The sequence below is a fragment of the Hyla sarda genome, chromosome 2 (genome assembly GCF_029499605.1).
Source record: "Hyla sarda isolate aHylSar1 chromosome 2, aHylSar1.hap1, whole genome shotgun sequence".
Lineage (NCBI taxonomy): Eukaryota > Metazoa > Chordata > Amphibia > Anura > Hylidae > Hyla > Hyla sarda.
Window position 1 is genome coordinate 380,472,282 of NC_079190.1, and position 19,285 is coordinate 380,491,566.

Consider the following 19,285-nt stretch of genomic DNA (forward strand, 5'->3'; position numbering starts at 1 on the left):
CGCCGGGTCTCTGCGATTTAAAGGGCCACTGCGCCGCTGATTGGCGCAGTGGTTCCAATTAGTGTGTTCACCTGTGCACTCCCTATTTATACCTCACTTCCCCTTCACTCCCTCGCCGGATCTTGTTGCCATTGTGCCAGTGAAAGCGTTTCCTTGTGTGTTCCTAGCCTGTGTTCCAGACCTCCTGCCGTTGCCCCCGACTACGATCCTTGCTGCCTGCCCCGACCTTCTGCTACGTCCGACCTTGCTTCTGCCTACTCCCTTGTACTGCGCCTATCTTCAGCAGCCAGAGAGGTTGAGCCGTTGCTAGTGGATACGACCTGGTCACTACCGCCGCAGCAAGACCATCCCGCTTTGCGGCGGGCTCTGGTGAAAACCAGTAGTGACTTAGAACCGATCCACTAGCACGGTCCACGCCAATCCCTCTCTGGCACAGAGGATCCACTACCTGCCAGCCGGCATCGTGACAGTAGATCCGGCCATGGATCCCGCTGAAGTTCCTCTGCCAGTTGTCGCCGACCTCACCACGGTGGTCGCCCAGCAGTCACAACAGATAGCGCAACAAGGCCAACAGCTGTCTCAACTGACCGTGATGCTACAGCAGCTACTACCACAGCTTCAGCAATCATCTCCTCCGCCAGCTCCTGCACCTCCTCCGCAGCGAGTGGCCGCTTCTGGTCTACGACTATCCTTGCCGGATAAATTTGATGGGGACTCTAGATTCTGCCGTGGCTTTCTTTCCCAGTGTTCCCTGCACTTGGAGATGATGTCGGACCAGTTCCCTACTGAAAGGTCTAAGGTGGCTTTCGTAGTCAGCCTTTTGTCTGGAAAAGCTCTGTCATGGGCCACACCGCTCTGGGACCGCAATGACCCCGTCACTGCCTCTATACACTCCTTCTTCTCGGAAATTCGAAGTGTCTTTGAGGAACCTGCCCGAGCCTCTTCTGCTGAGACTGCCCTGTTGAACCTGGTCCAGGGTAATTCTTCCGTTGGCGAGTACGCCGTACAATTCCGTACTCTTGCTTCAGAGTTATCCTGGAATAATGAGGCCCTCTGCGCGACCTTTAAAAAAGGCCTATCCAGCAACATTAAAGATGTTCTGGCCGCACGAGAAATCCCTGCTAACCTACATGAACTCATCCATCTTGCCACTCGCATTGACATGCGTTTTTCCGAAAGGCGTCAGGAGCTCCGCCAGGATATGGACTTTGTTCGCACAAGGCGTTTTTTCTCCCCGGCTCCTCTCTCCTCTGGTCCCCTGCAATCCGTTCCTGTGCCTCCCGCCGTGGAGGCTATGCAGGTCGACCGGTCTCGCCTGACACCTCAAGAGAGGACACGACGCCGCATGGAGAATCTCTGCCTGTACTGTGCCAGTACCGAACACTTCCTGAAGGATTGTCCTATCCGTCCTCCCCGCCTGGAAAGACGTACGCTGACTCCGCACAAAGGTGAGACAGTCCTTGATGTCTACTCTGCTTCTCCACGTCTTACTGTGCCTGTGCGGATATCTGCCTCTGCCTTCTCCTTCTCTACTATGGCCTTCTTGGATTCCGGATCTGCAGGAAATTTTATTTTGGCCTCTCTCGTCAACAGGTTCAACATCCCAGTGACCAGTCTCGCCAGACCCCTCTACATCAATTGTGTAAACAATGAAAGATTGGACTGTACCATACGTTTCCGCACGGAGCCCCTTCTAATGTGCATCGGACCTCATCACGAGAAGATTGAATTTTTGGTCCTCCCCAATTGCACTTCCGAAATCCTCCTTGGACTACCCTGGCTTCAACTCCATTCCCCAACCCTGGATTGGTCCACTGGGGAGATCAAGAGTTGGGGGCCCTCTTGTTTCAAGGACTGCCTAAAACCGGTTCCCAGTACCCCTTGCCGTGACTCTCTGGTTCCCCCTGTAACCGGTCTCCCTAAGGCCTATATGGACTTTGCGGATGTTTTTTGCAAAAAACAAGCTGAGACTCTACCTCCTCACAGGCCTTATGATTGTCCTATTGACCTCCTCCCGGGCACTACTCCACCCCGGGGCAGAATCTATCCTCTGTCCGCCCCAGAGACTCTTGCTATGTCGGAGTACATCCAGGAAAATTTAAAAAAAGGCTTTATCCGTAAATCCTCCTCTCCTGCCGGAGCCGGATTTTTCTTTGTGTCCAAAAAAGATGGCTCTCTACGTCCTTGCATTGACTACCGCGGTCTTAATAAAATCACGATAAAGAACCGCTACCCCCTATCCCTCATCTCTGAACTCTTTGATCGCCTCCAAGGTGCCCACATCTTTACCAAACTGGACTTAAGAGGTGCTTATAATCTCATCCGCATCAGAGAGGGGGATGAATGGAAAACAGCATTTAACACTAGAGATGGACACTTTGAGTATCTGGTCATGCCCTTTGGCCTGTGCAACGCCCCTGCCGTCTTCCAAGACTTTGTTAATGAAATTTTTCGTGATCTCTTATACTCCTGTGTTGTTGTATATCTGGACGATATCCTGATTTTTTCTGCCAATCTAGAAGAACACCGCCAGCATGTCCGTATGGTTCTTCAGAGACTTCGTGACAATCAACTTTATGCCAAGATAGAGAAATGTCTGTTTGAATGCCAATCTCTTCCTTTTCTAGGATACTTGGTCTCTGGCCAGGGACTACAAATGGATCCAGACCAACTCTCTGCCGTCTTAGATTGGCCACGCCCCTCCGGACTCCGTGCTATCCAACGTTTTTTGGGGTTCGCCAATTATTACAGGCAATTTATTCCACATTTTTCTACCGTTGTGGCCCCTATCGTGGCTTTAACCAAAAAAAATGCCAATCCCAAGTCTTGGCCTCCTCAAGCGGAAGACGCCTTTAAACGGCTCAAGTCTGCCTTTTCTTCGGCTCCCGTGCTCTCCAGACCTGACCCATCTAAACCCTTCCTATTGGAGGTTGATGCCTCCTCTGTAGGAGCTGGAGCGGTCCTTCTACAAAAAAATTCTTCCGGGCATGCTGTCACTTGTGGTTTTTTTTCTAGGACCTTCTCTCCGGCAGAGAGGAACTACTCCATCGGGGATCGAGAGCTTCTAGCCATTAAATTAGCACTTGAGGAATGGAGGCATCTGCTGGAGGGATCAAGATTTCCTGTTATTATTTACACCGATCACAAGAACCTCTCCTATCTCCAGTCTGCCCAACGGCTGAATCCTCGCCAGGCCAGGTGGTCTCTGTTCTTTGCCCGATTTAATTTTGAAATTCACTTTCGGCCTGCCGATAAGAACATTAGGGCCGATGCTCTCTCTCGTTCCTCGGATGCCTCGGAAGTTGAACTCTCTCCGCAACACATCATTCCTCCTGACTGCCTGATTTCCACTTCTCCAGCCTCCATCAGGCAAACTCCTCCAGGAAAGACCTTCGTCTCTCCACGCCAACGCCTCGGAATCCTCAAATGGGGTCACTCCTCCCATCTCGCAGGTCATACAGGCATCAAGAAATCTGTGCAACTCATCTCTCGCTTCTATTGGTGGCTGACTCTGGAGACGGATGTCGTGGACTTTGTGCGAGCCTGCACTGTCTGTGCCCGGGATAAGACTCCTCGCCAGAAGCCCGCTGGTTTTCTTCATCCTCTGCCTGTCCCCGAACAGCCTTGGTCTCTGATTGGTATGGATTTTATTACAGACCTACCCCCATCCCGTGGCAACACTGTTGTTTGGGTGGTCATTGATCGATTCTCCAAGATGGCACATTTCATTCCTCTTCCTGGTCTTCCTTCAGCGCCTCAGTTGGCTAAACAATTTTTTGTACACATTTTTCGTCTTCACGGGTTGCCCACACAGATAGTCTCGGATAGAGGCGTCCAACTCGTGTCTAAATTCTGGAGGGCTCTCTGTAAACAACTCAAGATTAAATTAAACTTTTCTTCTGCATATCATCCTCAGTCCAATGGACAAGTAGAAAGAATTAACCAGGTCTTGGGTGATTATTTACGACATTTTGTTTCCTCCCGCCAGGATGATTGGGCAGATCTTCTACCATGGGCCGAATTCTCGTATAACTTTAGAGTCTCTGAATCTTCCTCCAAATCCCCATTTTTCGTGGTGTACGGCCGTCACCCTCTTCCCCCCCTCCCTACTCCCTTGTCCTCTGGTTTGCCCGCTGTAGATGAAGTGACTCGTGATCTTTCCACCATATGGAAAGAGACCCAAGATTCTCTTTTACAGGCTTCATCTCGCATGAAAAAGTTTGCCGATAAGAAAAGAAGAGCTCCCCCCATTTTTGCTCCCGGAGACAAGGTATGGCTCTCCGCTAAATATGTCCGCTTTCGTGTCCCCAGTTACAAACTGGGTCCACGCTATCTTGGTCCCTTCAAAGTCTTGTGCCAAATTAATCCTGTCTCTTACAAACTTCTTCTTCCTCCTTCTCTCCGTATTCCTAATGCCTTTCATGTCTCTCTTCTTAAACCACTCATCATCAACCGTTTCTCTCCCAAATTAGTTTCTCCCACTCCTGTCTCCGGTTCTTCTGACGTCTTCTCAGTGAAAGAGATACTGGCCTCCAAGACGGTCAGAGGAAAAAAGTTCTTTTTGGTGGATTGGGAGGGCTGTGGACCTGAAGAGAGATCCTGGGAACCTGAGGACAACATCCTAGACAAAAGTCTGCTCCTCAGGTTCTCAGGCTCTAAGAAGAGGGGGAGACCCAAGGGGGGGGGGTACTGTTACGCCGAGCGCTCCGGGTCCTCGCTCCTCCCCGGAGCGCTCGTCTCTCTCTCGCTACCGCAGCGCTCCGGGCAGCTCCACTGACCCGGTGCGCTGCGATACCGTCTCCAGCCGGGATGCGATTCGCGATGCGGATAGCGCCCGCTCGCGATGCGCATCCCGGCTCCCGTACTTGACTCGCTCTCCGTCTGTCCTGTCCCGGCGCGCGCGGCCCCGCTCCCTAGGGCGCGCGCGTGCCGGGTCTCTGCGATTTAAAGGGCCACTGCGCCGCTGATTGGCGCAGTGGTTCCAATTAGTGTGTTCACCTGTGCACTCCCTATTTATACCTCACTTCCCCTTCACTCCCTCGCCGGATCTTGTTGCCATTGTGCCAGTGAAAGCGTTTCCTTGTGTGTTCCTAGCCTGTGTTCCAGACCTCCTGCCGTTGCCCCCGACTACGATCCTTGCTGCCTGCCCCGACCTTCTGCTACGTCCGACCTTGCTTCTGCCTACTCCCTTGTACCGCGCCTATCTTCAGCAGCCAGAGAGGTTGAGCCGTTGCTAGTGGATACGACCTGGTCACTACCGCCGCAGCAAGACCATCCCGCTTTGCGGCGGGCTCTGGTGAAAACCAGTAGTGACTTAGAACCGATCCACTAGCACGGTCCACGCCAATCCCTCTCTGGCACAGAGGATCCACTACCTGCCAGCCGGCATCGTGACACGAATGTTTCAATTTTCAGACATCAAACATTTATTAATATTGGGGAGTCCTAGTATAGACACCTCCTTTACTGAAAGTCTTGCTTAGTGTTTTAAAGAGTACCTCTCATGATCTTAATTTTATAATAATCTTCCCAGTTCACTGCCCCCAGAACTCCACACTGCATTGCCTGATTTTGGAATTCTGCCAGGCCAGAAAGAGTCCAAAGTCTGTGCAAGAGATGGGGGAAATGTGATCTGGACAAGTAGGGAGACACCTAGTGGCAGCTTTTTTTTAGCACAAATAAAACATAGAAAACTTCATTTTTTTAAAACAAAGTACATTAGAAAGATTTTTTTATTTACCATGAGGAGTGCAATAGCAAAAATCAGTTTTAACCCCTTCCCGCAGAATGACTTATATAAACATCATGATGTGCAGGTAGTTCACGCATCATGACAATTTATATAAGTCATTCAGTTAACCCGGTGATGCGCGGCATCGCATGGGTTAGCTGGCAGAAGTCCCGCTGTTACCAACGGGGGACAACTTCTGCAAGCCCCCCCAGGACCATCTGTGGACCAATCACAGCGATCTCTGACTGGGGAGGTTAAAGTTCAGATCCCCCACTCTGCTCGCCCCTAGAAGTCGGGGAAGCGTATCCTGAGGGCTGCAGGGGGACTGCGGCACATACCTGCGGGGGGGGGGGGGGGACCGGCGCGGCAGTGGGGACAGGGGACCGGCGGCAGGTACACGTGCAGGTGGCAGTGGCAGCAGGCAAGTGGAGGCAGCAATGAAGAGGCAGCAGTGAAGGTCACTGTAAAGTGATCTTCACTGCTGCTTCTAGGAGTTTCAAGACTACAATTCCAAGCATGCTCAGACAGCCTTTGGCTGTCCGGGCAAGCTGGGAGTTGTAATTCTGTAACATCTGGCCCTTCAGATGTTGCCAAACTACAACTCCCAGCATGCCTGGACAGTCTGGGCATGCTGGCATGTTTGGAGTTGAAGTTTTGCAACATCTGGAGGGCTACAGTTTGGACACCACTACTGAGCAGTCTTCAAACTGTTCTCTTCCAGTTGTTGCAAAACTACAACTACCAGCATGCCCTTCAGCTGTCTGGGCACACTGGAAGTTGTAGTTTTGCAACAACTGGAGGCACACTGGTTGGGAAACATTGTTTCCTAACTCAGTGTTTCCCAAACTGTGTGCCTCCAGCTGTTGCAAAACTATAACTCCCAGCATGCACTGTCAGACCATGCATGCTGGGAGTTGTATTTTTGCAACAACTGGAGGAGAACAGTTTGGAAACCGCTAAGTAGTGGTGTCCAAACTGTAGCCCTCCAGATGTTGCAAAACTTCAACTCCAAGCATGCCCAGACTGCCCATGCATGCTGGAAGTTGTAGTTTGGCAACATCTGAAGGGCCAGATGTTACAGAACTACAACTCTCAGCATGCCTGGACTGTCTGGACATGCTGAGAGTTGTAGTTTTGCAACATCTGGAAGAGCACAGATTGGAGACCACTGCACAGTGGTCTCCAAACTGCAGCCCTCCAGATGTTACAAAAGTACAACTCCCAGCATGCACGGACAGCCAAAGGGCATGCTGGGAGTTGTAGTTTTGCAACAGCTTGAGGTTTGCTCCGCCCCCTCCCCCCCATGTGAATGTACAGGGTACATTCACATGGGCGGGGGTTTCTCGCTGCAAGTTTGAGATGCAGCAAATTTTCCACTGCAACTCAAACTCCCAGCGAGAAACTCACTGTGAGCCCATGTGAATGTACCCTAAAAACACTTCTTTACACTAACACAAAACAAAGAGTAAAACACTACATATACACGTACCCCTAAACAGTCGTTCCCCCCCTCCCCCCCAATAAAAATGAAAAACATCAGGTACGGCACTGTTTCCAAAACTTAGCCTCCAGCTGTTGCAAAAAAACAACTCCCAGTATCCAGTATAGCCGGACAGCCATTGACTGTCCAGGGATGATGGTAGTTTTGCAACAGCTGGAGGCACCCTGTTTGGGAATCACTGGCATAGAATACCCCTATGTCCATCCCTATGCAAATCCCTAATTTAGGCCTCAATGCGCATGGCGCTCTCTCACTTTGGAGCCCTGTCGTATTTCAAGGCAACAGTTTGGGGCCACATATGGGGTATTTCCGTCCTTGGGAGAAATTGCCTAACATATTTTGGGGGGCTTTTTCTCCTTTTACCCCTTATGAAAAGGTAAAGTTGTGGTCTACTCCAGCATGTTATTGTAAAAAAAATATATATATATTTTTACAGTAACTTGCTGGTGTTGCCCCATACTTTTTATTTTCACAAAAGGTAAAAGGAAAAAAAAGACCCCCAAAACTTGTAATGTAATTTCTCCTGAGTACGGAAATACCCTGTATGTGGACTTAAAATGCTCTGGTGCACAACAAAGCTCAGTAGTGAGAGCGTCATGTACATTTGAGATGGTTCGCACAGGGGTGGCTGATCGTTAGAGTGGTTCTGACATAGACGCAAAAAACAAACAAAAAAAAACACCCACATGTGACCCCATTTTGGAAATTACACCCTTTAAGAAATGTAACAAGGGGTATAGTGAGCCTTAATTACTTAAAATTACTTTAAAGAAATAATTGTTTCACTAAAATGCTGGTGTTGTCCCAAAATTTTTCATTTTCAAAAGGGGTAATAGGAAAAAAGCCTTATGTGGATGTAAAAACATATGGATGTAAAGTGCTTTACAGGGCTGAGAAGAGAAGGAGCGCCATTGGGCTCCTGGAGAGAGAATTTGGCTGGAATTGAAGGCCATGTGTGTTAACAAAGCCCACATTGTGCCAGAAAGGTGAAACCCCCCCCCCCCCCCCACATGTGACCCCATTTTGGAACTACACCCTTCACAGAATGTAATAAGGGGTGCAGTGAGAATTTACACCCCACAGGTGTCTGACAGATTTTTGGAACAGTGGGCTGTACCCCCTTCTTATGTGCCTTGAGGGGTGTAGATTCCAAAATAGTATGCCATGTGTTTTGTTTTTTTCAGCAAAATTCACTCTCCAAAATCTTATAGTCGCTCCTTCGCTTCTGAGCCCTCTAGTGCACCCACAGAGCACTTCACGCTCACATATGAGGTATTTCCTTACTCGAGAGGAATTGGGTTACACATTTTGAGGGGCATTTTCATCTTTTACCCCTTGTAAAAATTCAAAAACTGGGTCTATAAGAACATGTTAGTGTAAAAAATTGAGATTTAGAATTTTCTCCTTCGATTTGCTTCTATTCCTGTGAAACACCTAAAGTTTTAACACACTTTCTGAATGTCATTTTGAATACTTTGATGGGTGAAGTTTTTATAATGGGGTCATTTATGGGGTATTTCTAATATGAAGGCCCCTCAAATCCACTTCAAAACTGAACTGGTCCCTGAAAAATTCCAATTTTGAAAATTTTGTGAAGCCCTCTGATGTCTTCCAAAAGTAAAAACATGTCAACAATATGATGCAAATATAAATTAGGCATATTGTATATGTGAATCAATATATAATTTATTTGGGATGTCTATTTTCCTCACAAGCAGAGAGCTTCAAAGTTAGAAAAATGCCAAATTTTCTAATTAAGAAATGATGCTAGTATAGACAAAATATACCACTATGATAAAGTAGAATATGTCACAAAAAAACTATCTCAGAATCAAATTCATAAGTAAAAGCATCCCAGAGTTATTAATGCTTAACCCCTTAACGACCAAGGACGTATATTTACATCCTTGTCCGGCTTCCGCGATATAACGCGGGGTCAAGCGGTGACCCTGTGTCACATCGGGTCGGTCCCGGCATGTAACTGAAGTCGGGACCAGGGGCTTATAGCATGTAGCAGCGATTGCGGTGCCGCGCGCTATTAACCCTTTAAACGCAGCGTTCAAAGTAGAATTTTTCTGCATGTAGTTATGATTTTTTACAGAAGTACGACAAAATCGAACCTATATAAGTAGGGAATCATGTTAATCGTACGGACCTACAGAATAAAGATAAGGTGTCATTTTTACCGAAAAATGTACTGCGTAGAAACGGAAGCCTCCAAAATTTACAAAATGGCATTTTTTCTTCAATTTCGTCGCACAATGATTTTTTTTCCGTTTTGCCTTAGACTTTTGGGTAAAATGACTGATGTCACTGCAAAGTACAATTGGTGGCACAAAAAATAAGCCATCATATGGATTTTTAGGTGCAAAATTGAAAGGGTTATGATTTTTAAAAGGTGAGGAAAAACGAAAGTGCAAAAACGGAAAAACCCTGCGTCTTTAAGGGGTTAAAGTGACAGTGGTCAGATGTGCAAAAAATGCTCTGGTCCTTAAGGCCAAAATGACCTCGGTCCTCAAGGGATTAATGATAGTGCCCATTTAAATTGGACAGGGTTCGCTGCAAACAGCTGCTTAGCGTAGCTATGACCACTATGGCTACTGCAATAGCTTCATTGAATGTCTGGGCAATGATATCTGCTGGTTATTGTGGTGATGATTGTGATACAATGCACTGTCCCTTAGCCGTACAACCTTACTCTGTTACATCACTATTGAGTGTGATGAAGTACCCATACACATGGGAAAGCTGTCAGACAAACAGATGTTCATGCATATGGAGGAATAAGGAAAGATAGCTGTCAGTTGCATGGTTCAGCCAAAAATTCATGTATTCTTAATGGAAAGTGGAGGGGGTTATCCAAAAACAAAAGGATGGAGCTGTTGAAATTCAACATCTGAAGAGCAAATGCAAAACGAAAATTAGGAAGGGTTCAGAAAGATTTTTTTAATCATATAGATTCCACACAGAAACCCATGAGAAATGGGAACCTGCATTCATTTGAAAAAATAAGTTACATGCCACTGTGCCACATCTTGGCATGGAATCCATGTGAGTACCCCCAGGTGGATTAGCCACTTCGTCCTGCAGCCACATATTCTGTTCATGTCCCCCCTGACATTGTTCATGTTCTACTGCTGCCATCATTGACATCCTCCTGTTTAGTCTGTTTAGGGAGGTTGGCAGGTCCAGGGGTATCAGGACTGGGACAAGGGGTAAGCAGGATAGGTACTTTTATATGGTGTCATTAAGCTCAAAGGGAATCTGTCATCAGTGTCACCTGCATTAACCTACTGGTACAGGCGTGTAGTGCGGGGCACACTGATGAAATTCCTGATCCATGGTCCCACTCGTTCGTTATCATCCTTATTCAGGCGTCAGGCTTGGTGCATGGGCAGTGCTTCTTAAGCACACTGAACTTACCGCTGTTGCTCCCCCAAGCCTGTATGCTCCTGGCACGCTGCACATGCACCAAGCCTGCTGCTGTATAAGAACTGTATAATGGACGAACAGGACCACAGATCATTATCATTAGTGTCAGTCAGTCACAATACACGCCTGTACTAACAGATAAGTGCAGGTCACATTAATCACAGATTCCCTTTAAAGACACAGCTGAACCAATGAATGTAAAAAACGTGTGCCATAAATGTTTTCATCTGGCTGCTCAGTAGTAGCCAGGTGCTAAACTTCAAGGAGCACCTTAGCCTGAACCAAAGGAAAGCACTTACTGGTGAGTAAGTCTCCAACTGTTTGACAAGAACCTGTTACATTTAATCAACTGAATCTCTTTAGTGCTTGGAAAAGTGCCTGATGAAAACATTGTAGCCCAGCCCAGGGCTAGGCCTGTATGATAGGTGACCAGCTGCACTGCATTTGATAATACTTGTCTGCCAGAAGTGGTGGTCTCATCATTGTGTAGGGTTTGGAGTCTGAACAGTTCCTCTGTACTTCTCTTCATTCAAGAAGGCTAGGGTGAAGAGGGTCTTATTAAAGGCCATGGTTTATGTCCAAAACTATTTCCAGGAACAGCCATGCATGCAATACTTTCCATTTCCCTAAGGCCAATTTAAAAGTATTAACAAGTATGATTTTACCTCTTGGGTGGGAGTTGTGTCTTTCTACTATTGTGTGTACTGTGTAAAAATAAAATGACTGACTGCTCTACCACTATATTGTATATGTAAGAGGTGAAGATCCCCGGGGCTCCGGTTCACGTGGTAAAAAGGTGTGTTAGAGCGCTCACTCCTGTAGAATAGCTTGACTGGGATCGTGGCAGTATAGAAGTAGCCGGACACGGTTAGGTTAAAGATATAATAACCGGATTTTATTAGGATAGATCACAGATAACGCGTTTCGAGGGGTGAGACCCCCTCTTCGTCAGATCAATGATGTGGCAGATGTGGGAGGCCACTAATTTATGCAAAAAAAAGCCCGCAAAATTTAACAGCAATTACCGGGTACAAATTAAAATACATATATGCATCTGTGCAATACAGTTTGCACAGTGTTGAGGATGTCTCAAATCCAAAGCAAACACAAATTTAACACAAATTACATTTAACATGAATAGTGCTTGGGTGGCAGATCAAATAAGGTATTACTACTATTAGCCTGGCCTTCTGTTCGGGGAGCAGAGCAAGTAAAGAAATCAAAGCGCCGCTCTCCGTGTTGTGGTGGCATTTCAAAGATAGAGTCACAACGGGACCGTGGTCCTCCCATGTATGGGAGACCCCTCATCCGGGTGTTCGGGAGGAAACGTCCCAAATTACAAAGAAGTTCATAGTAGAAGCACATATCCTCCGCTGGATCGATTTAATAAATGCAGGCATCGGCATTACAATAGAGCATATTCTATGCAGTAGTGCCGTGGTGTATATTGATGTCAGTGATCCGGTTTCCGGAGACAGCAGGAACCATAGCTGAGATTTTAGTTGTGCATGGGGTGATATGGTGTTATCATATGCCATCCATGTTTTACTTTTTCAGTGATAGATGCTGTTGTTAGGGAATTGGTGCACAAACTATTATAATGTTTCTGGGATGTTATAATATTCAGCCGTATTTTGGGTCTAGATTTAACATTGTGCTGAAGTATTTACAATATTTACACAGTGTTGCAATCATATGCAATACGATGTGACGATCAACATCGTATTGCATATGATTGCAACACTGTGTAAATATTGTAAATACTTCAGCACAATGTTAAATCTAGACCCAAAATACGGCTGAATATTATGACATCCCAGAAACATTATAATAGTTTGTGCACCAATTCCCTAACAACAGCATCTATCACTGAAAAAGTAAAACATGGATGGCATATGATAACACCATATCACCCCATGCACAACTAAAATCTCAGCTATGGTTCCTGCTGTCTCCGGAAACCGGATCACTGACATCAATATACACCACGGCACTACTGCATAGAATATGCTCTATTGTAATGCCGATGCCTGCATTTATTAAATCGATCCAGCGGAGGATATGTGCTTCTACTATGAACTTCTTTGTAATTTGGGACGTTTCCTCCCGAACACCCAGATTAGGGGTCTCCCATACATGGGAGGACCACAGTCCCGTTGTGCCTCTATCTTTGAAATGCCACCGAAACACGGAGAGCGGCGCTTTGGTTTTTTTACTTGCTCTGCTCCCCGAACAGAAGGCCAGGCTAATAGTAGTAATACCTTATTTGATCTGCCACCCAAGCACTATTCATTTTAAATGTAATTTGTGTTAAATTTGTGTTTGCTTTGGATTTGAGACATCCTCAACACTGTGCAAACTGTATTGCACAGATGCATATATGTATTTTAATCTGTACCCGGTAATTGCTGTTAAATTTTGCGGGCTTTTTTTGCATAAATTAGTGGCCTCCCACATCTGCCACATCATTGATCTGACGAAGAGGGGGTCCCATCCCTCGAAACGCGTTATCTGTGATCTATCCTAATAAAATCCGGTTATTATATCTTTAACTTAACCGTGTCCGGCTACTTCTATACTGCCACAATCCCAGTCAAGCTACTCTACAGGAGTGAGCGCTCTAACACACCTTTTTACCACGTGAACCGGAGCCCCGGGGATCTTCACCTCTTGCATTCTCCAGACGTCCAGGAATCCCAGGACGCCACGGTGTGAGCTGCACCCCCTGATCTCACTATTCCCTTTGCAACGGGATACAAGCGCGATATGGTGTTGTGCCCACTGCACAACACCAGAAGGTGAGCAAGTTTATTTCACCTCTTTGTCTTCGTTATATCTGAATACATTTACGGCACACTGTTGCGCTTCCCTTTTGTGTTTCCAATTTTTTCTGCATATCAAGCATATATTGTATATGTGACAGATATATTGTATAGATGACAGATATATATTGTATAGATGACAGATGACAGGGGTCCTGAGAAATGAAAACCCGTCCAAACGGGAGTTGTAGTTTTGCAACATCTGGAAGGGCACAGATTGGAGACCACTGTACAGTTGTGTCCAGACTGTAGCCCTCCAGATGTTGCAATACTTCAACTCCAAGCATGCCGAGACTGTCCAGGCATGCATAGAGTTGTAGTTCGGCAACATCTCACCCTTCAGATGTTGCTGAACTACAACTCCCGGCATGCTTGGAGTTGAAGTTTTGCAACATCTGGAGGGCTACAGTTTGGAGACCACTGCACAGTGGTCTCCAAACTGTTCTCCTCCAGTTGTTGCATAACTACAACTCCCAACATGCCCTTCGGCTGTCTGGGCATGCTGGGAGTTGTAGTTTTGCCACAACTGGAGGCACACTGGTTGGGAAACATTGTCTGTCTTCTAACGCAGTGTTTCCCAACTTGTGTGCCTCCAGCTGTTGCAAAACTATAACTCCCAGCATGCACTAGTTAAGTAACAAACTCAGTGTTTTGCAGCCAGTGTGCCTCCAGCTGTTGCATAACTACGACCCCCAGCATGCACGGACAGCCAAAGGGCATGCTTGAAGTTGTAGTAGTATGCCTCCAGCTGTTGCATAACTACAAGTCCCTGCATGCTCTTCTGCTGTCACTGCATGATGAGAGTTAAAGTTTTTGCAACAGCTGGTTGCGAAACACTGAGTTAAGTAACAAACTCTGTGTTTTGCAACCAGTATGCCTTTAGCTGTTGCATAACTACAACCCCCAGCATGCACAGACAGACAAAGGGCATTTTGGGAGTTGTAGTTTTGCAACAGCTCAAGGTTTGCAGCTCGAGGTTTACGGTGAGTTTCTTGCTGCAAGTTTGAGATGCAGCAAATTGTCCACTGCAGCTCAAACTCACTGTAAACCCCCGTGTGAAGGTACCCTAAAAACCATACACTACACCCACACAAAATTTAAAAGTAAAAAACACTACATACACATACCCCTACACAGTACCCCCTCCCCCCCCCCCCCCCAATAAAAATGAAAAGCACCTGGTACGGCACTGTTTCCAAAACGGAGCCTCCAGCTGTTGCAAAACAACAACTCCCAGTATTGCCGGCCAGCCATTGACTGTCCAGGCATGCTGTTAGTTTTGCAAAAGCTGGAGACACCCTGTTTGGGAATCACTGGCGTAGAATACCCCTATGTCCACCCCTATGCAGATCGCTAATTTAGGCCTCAAATGCACATGGCGCTCTCTCACTTTGGAGCCCTGTCGTATTTCAAGGCAACAGTTTAGGGCCACATATGGGGTATTTCTGTACTTGGGAGAAATTGCCTAACAAATTTTGTGGGGCTTTTTCTCCTTTCACCCCTTAATAAAAGGTAAAGTTGGGGTCTACTCTAGCATGTTATTGTAAAAAAAAAAATTTTTTTACATTAACGTGCTGGTGTTGCCCTATACTTTTCATTTTCACAAGAGGTAAAAGGGGAAAAAAAGACCCCCAAAATTTGTAACAAAATTTCTCCTGAGTATGGAAATACCCCATATGTAGACATAAAATGCTCAGTGGGCACACAGCAGGACTCAGGAGTGAGAGCGCACTATGTACATTTGAGATGATTTGCACAGGGGTGGCTGATCGTTACAGCGGTTCTGACATAACCCGAAAAATAAAAAACACCCACATGTGACCCCATTTTGGAAACTACACCCCTCACGGAACGTAACAAGGGATATAGTGAGTCTTAAGACTCCACAGGTGCTTGAAGAATGTTCTTTAAAGTTGGACATGAAAATGAAAAATTAGCATTTTTTCACTAAAATGCTGGTGTTATCTTAAATTTTTCATTTTCACAAGGGGTTATAAGAAAAAAGCCCCCCAAAATTTGTAACACCATCTCTTCTGAGTATATAAATACCCGATATGTGGACGCAAAGTGCTCTGCTGGAGCACTACAATGCTCAGAAGAGAAGGAGCGCCATTAGGCTGTCACGATGCCGGCTGGCAGGAGGTGGATCCTCTGTGCCAGAGAGGGATAGCGAGGACCGTGCTAGTGGACCGGTTCTAAGACACTACTGGTTTTCACCAGAGCCCGCCGCAAAGCGGGATGGTCTTGCTGCGGCGGTAGTGACCAGGTCGTATCCACTAGCAACGGCTCACCTCTCTGGCTGCTGAAGATAGGCGAGGTACAAGGGAGTAGGCAGAAGCAAAGTCGGACGTAGCAGAAGGTCGGGGGCAGGCGGCAAGGTTCGTAGTCAGGGGAGATAGCAGAAGTTCTGGTACACAGGGTTTTAAACACACAAAACGCTTTCACTAGGCACAAGGGCAACAAGATCCGGCAAGGAAGTGCAAGGGAGGAGGTTAGATATAGTCAGGGACCAGGTGGGAGCCAATTAAGCTAATTGGGCCAGGCACCAATCATTGGTGCACTGGCCCTTTAAGTCTCAGGGAGCTGGCGCGCGCGCGCCCTAGAGAGCGGAGCCGCGCGCGCCAGCACATGACAGCAGGGGACGGGAACGGGTAAGTGACCTGGGATGCGATTCGCGAGCGGGCGCGTCCCGCTGTGCGAATCGCATCCCCAACGGCCATGACAGAGCAGCGCTCCCGGTCAGCGGGACTGACCGGGGAGCTGCAGGGAGAAAGACGCCGTGAGCGCTCCGGGGAGGAGCGGGGACCCGGAGCGCTAGGCGTAACAGTACCCCCCCCCTTAGGTCTCCCCTTCTCTTTATCGGGTAACTGCCTCCCCTGGGATGAGGACACCGGGAAAGGATGGAGGGATTCCTCAACGGCAGGCAGAACCGCAGGAGTAGGAATGGGGAGAGAGGGCAGAGGGCGAGACCTGGCACGGGGCAGTGTGACACCAGGACGAGGGCCATGAGGGGACACAGAAGCTTGCCTGATGGAACTGGGAGGGGGGAGGGGCATTTCCTGTGGCAGGCAGAGTCCTTAATGACCTTAGGGGGACCGGATACAGGAGGAACCACAGGGTCACGGCAGGGAGTACTGGGAACCGGTTGAAGGCAGTCCTTGGAACAAGAGGGACCCCAACTCTTGATCTCCCCAGTGGACCAATCCAGGGTTGGGGAATGGTGTTGAAGCCAGGGTAGTCCAAGGAGAACTTCAGAAGAGCAATTAGGAAGGACAAAAAATACAATCTCCTCGTGATGAGGTCCGATGCACATTAGGAGGGGCTCCGTGCGGTAACGCACGGTGCAATCCAACCTGGCTCCGTTGACCGCGGAAATGTGGAGTGGCTTGACAAGACGGGTCACCGGAATGCGGAATTTATTCACAAAGGACTCCCGAATAAAATTCCCAGAAGCTCCAGAGTCCAGGCAGGCCACGGCTGAGAGGGGAGAGCTGGCTGAAGTGGAAATCCGAACAGGTACCGTGAGACGTGGAGAAGCCGACTTGGCATCAAGAGACGCCACACCCACGAGAGCTGAGTGCGAGCGTGCGTTTCCCAGACGTGGAGGACGGATTGGGCAATCCACCAAAAAATGTTCAGTACTGGCACAGTACAGACAAAGATTCTCTTCCTTACGGCGATTCCTCTCTTCCAGGGTCAGGCGAGACCGATCCACTTGCATGGCCTCCTCGGCGGGAGGCCTAGGCGCAGATTGCAGTGGAGACTGTGGGAGAGGTGTCCAGAGATCTAAGTCTTTTTCCTGGCGGAGCTCTTGATGCCTCTCAGAAAAACGCATGTCAATGCGAGTGGCTAGATGAATGAGTTCATGCAGGTTAGCAGGAGTCTCTCGTGCGGCCAGAACATCTTTAATGTTGCTGGATAGGCCTTTTTTAAAGGTCGCGCAGAGAGCCTCATTATTCCAGGATAGTTCAGAAGCAAGAGTACGGAATTGTATGGCGTACTCGCCAACGGAGGAATTACCCTGGACCAGGTTCAGCAGGGCAGTCTCAGCAGAAGAGGCTCGGGCAGGTTCCTCAAAGACACTTCGAATTTCCGAGAAGAAGGAGTGTACAGAGGCAGTGACGGGGTCATCGCGGTCCCAGAGCGGTGTGGCCCATGACAGGGCTTTTCCAGACAGAAGGCTGACTACGAAAGCCACCTTAGACCTTTCAGTAGGAAACTGATCCGACATCATCTCTAAGTGCAAGGAACATTGCGAAAGAAAGCCACGGCAAAACTTAGAGTCCCCATTAAATTTGTCCGGCAAGGACAGGCGGAGGCTAGGAGCGGCCACTCGCCGCGGAAGGGGTGCTGGAGCTGGCGGAGGAGATGGTTGTTGCTGCTGTAGCTGCGACTGTACTTGCTGTAGTTGTGACTGGAGTTGCTGTGTCATGGTGGTCAAGTACGACAGCTGGTGATCTTGTTGCGCAATCTGTTGCGACTGCTGGGCGATCTGACGAGCTTGCTGGGCGACCAGCGTAGGGAGGTCAGCGACAACTGGCAGAGGAACTTCAGCGGGATCCATGGCCGGATCTACTGTCACGATGCCGGCTGGCAGGAGGTGGATCCTCTGTGCCAGAGAGGGATAGCGAGGACCGTGCTAGTGGACCGGTTCTAAGACACTACTGGTTTTCACCAGAGCCCGCCGCAAAGCGGGATGGTCTTGCTGCGGCGGTAGTGACCAGGTCATATCCACTAGCAACGGCTCACCTCTCTGGCTGCTGAAGATAGGCGAGGTACAAGGGAGTAGGCAGAAGCAAAGTCGGACGTAGCAGAAGGTCGGGGGCAGGCGGCAAGGTTCGTAGTCAGGGGAGATAGCAGAAGTTCTGGTACACAGGGTTTTAAACACACAAAACGCTTTCACTAGGCACAAGGGCAACAAGATCCGGCAAGGAAGTGCAAGGGAGGAGGTTAGATATAGTCAGGGACCAGGTGGGAGCCAATTAAGCTAATTGGGCCAGGCACCAATCATTGGTGCACTGGCCCTTTAAGTCTCAGGGAGCTGGCGCGCGCGCGCCCTAGAGAGCGGAGCCGCGCGCGCCAGCACATGACAGCAGGGGACGGGAACGGGTAAGTGACCTGGGATGCGATTCGCGAGCGGGCGCGTCCCGCTGTGCGAATCGCATCCCCAACGGCCATGACAGAGCAGCGCTCCCGGTCAGCGGGACTGACCGGGGAGCTGCAGGGAGAAAGACGCCGTGAGCGCTCCGGGGAGGAGCGGGGACCCGGAGCGCTAGGCGTAACATAGGCTTTTGGAGAGAGGATTTGGCTGTGTGTTTACAAAGCTCCCATGCTGCCAGAACAGTGGACCCCCCACACGTGACACCATTTTGGAAACTACACCCCTCACGTCATGTAATAAGGGGTGCAGTGAGCATTTACACCCCACAGATTTTTGGAACAGTGGTCCATAAAAATGAAAAATTAGATTTTTCATTTGCAATTGTAAATTTGGGGAAAAAACTGCATTTTAGTGAAAAAAAATTTGAATTTACACATCCGACTTTAACGAAAAGTTGTCAAACACCTGTGGGGTGTTAAGGCTCACTGTACCCCTTGTTACGTACCGTGAGGGGTGTAGTTTCCAAAATAGTAAGCCATGTGTTTTTTGTTTTTTGTTTTTTTGCTGTTCTGGCACCATAGGGGCTTCCTAAATGCGACATGTCCCCCAAACACCATTTCAGCAAAATTTGCTTTCAAATAGCCAAATGTGGCTCCTTCTATTCTGAGTATTGTAGTGCACCAGCAGAGCACTTGACG

At 48.2% G+C, this 19,285-nt stretch overlaps 1 long non-coding RNA gene across 2 annotated transcripts in view; it reads right to left on the reverse strand.

The window, feature by feature from the left end:
- LOC130357984 (uncharacterized) overlaps window positions 1–19,285 on the reverse strand; it is a 151,441-nt gene that overhangs the window by 74,851 nt on the left and 57,305 nt on the right. The window lies entirely within an intron of this gene.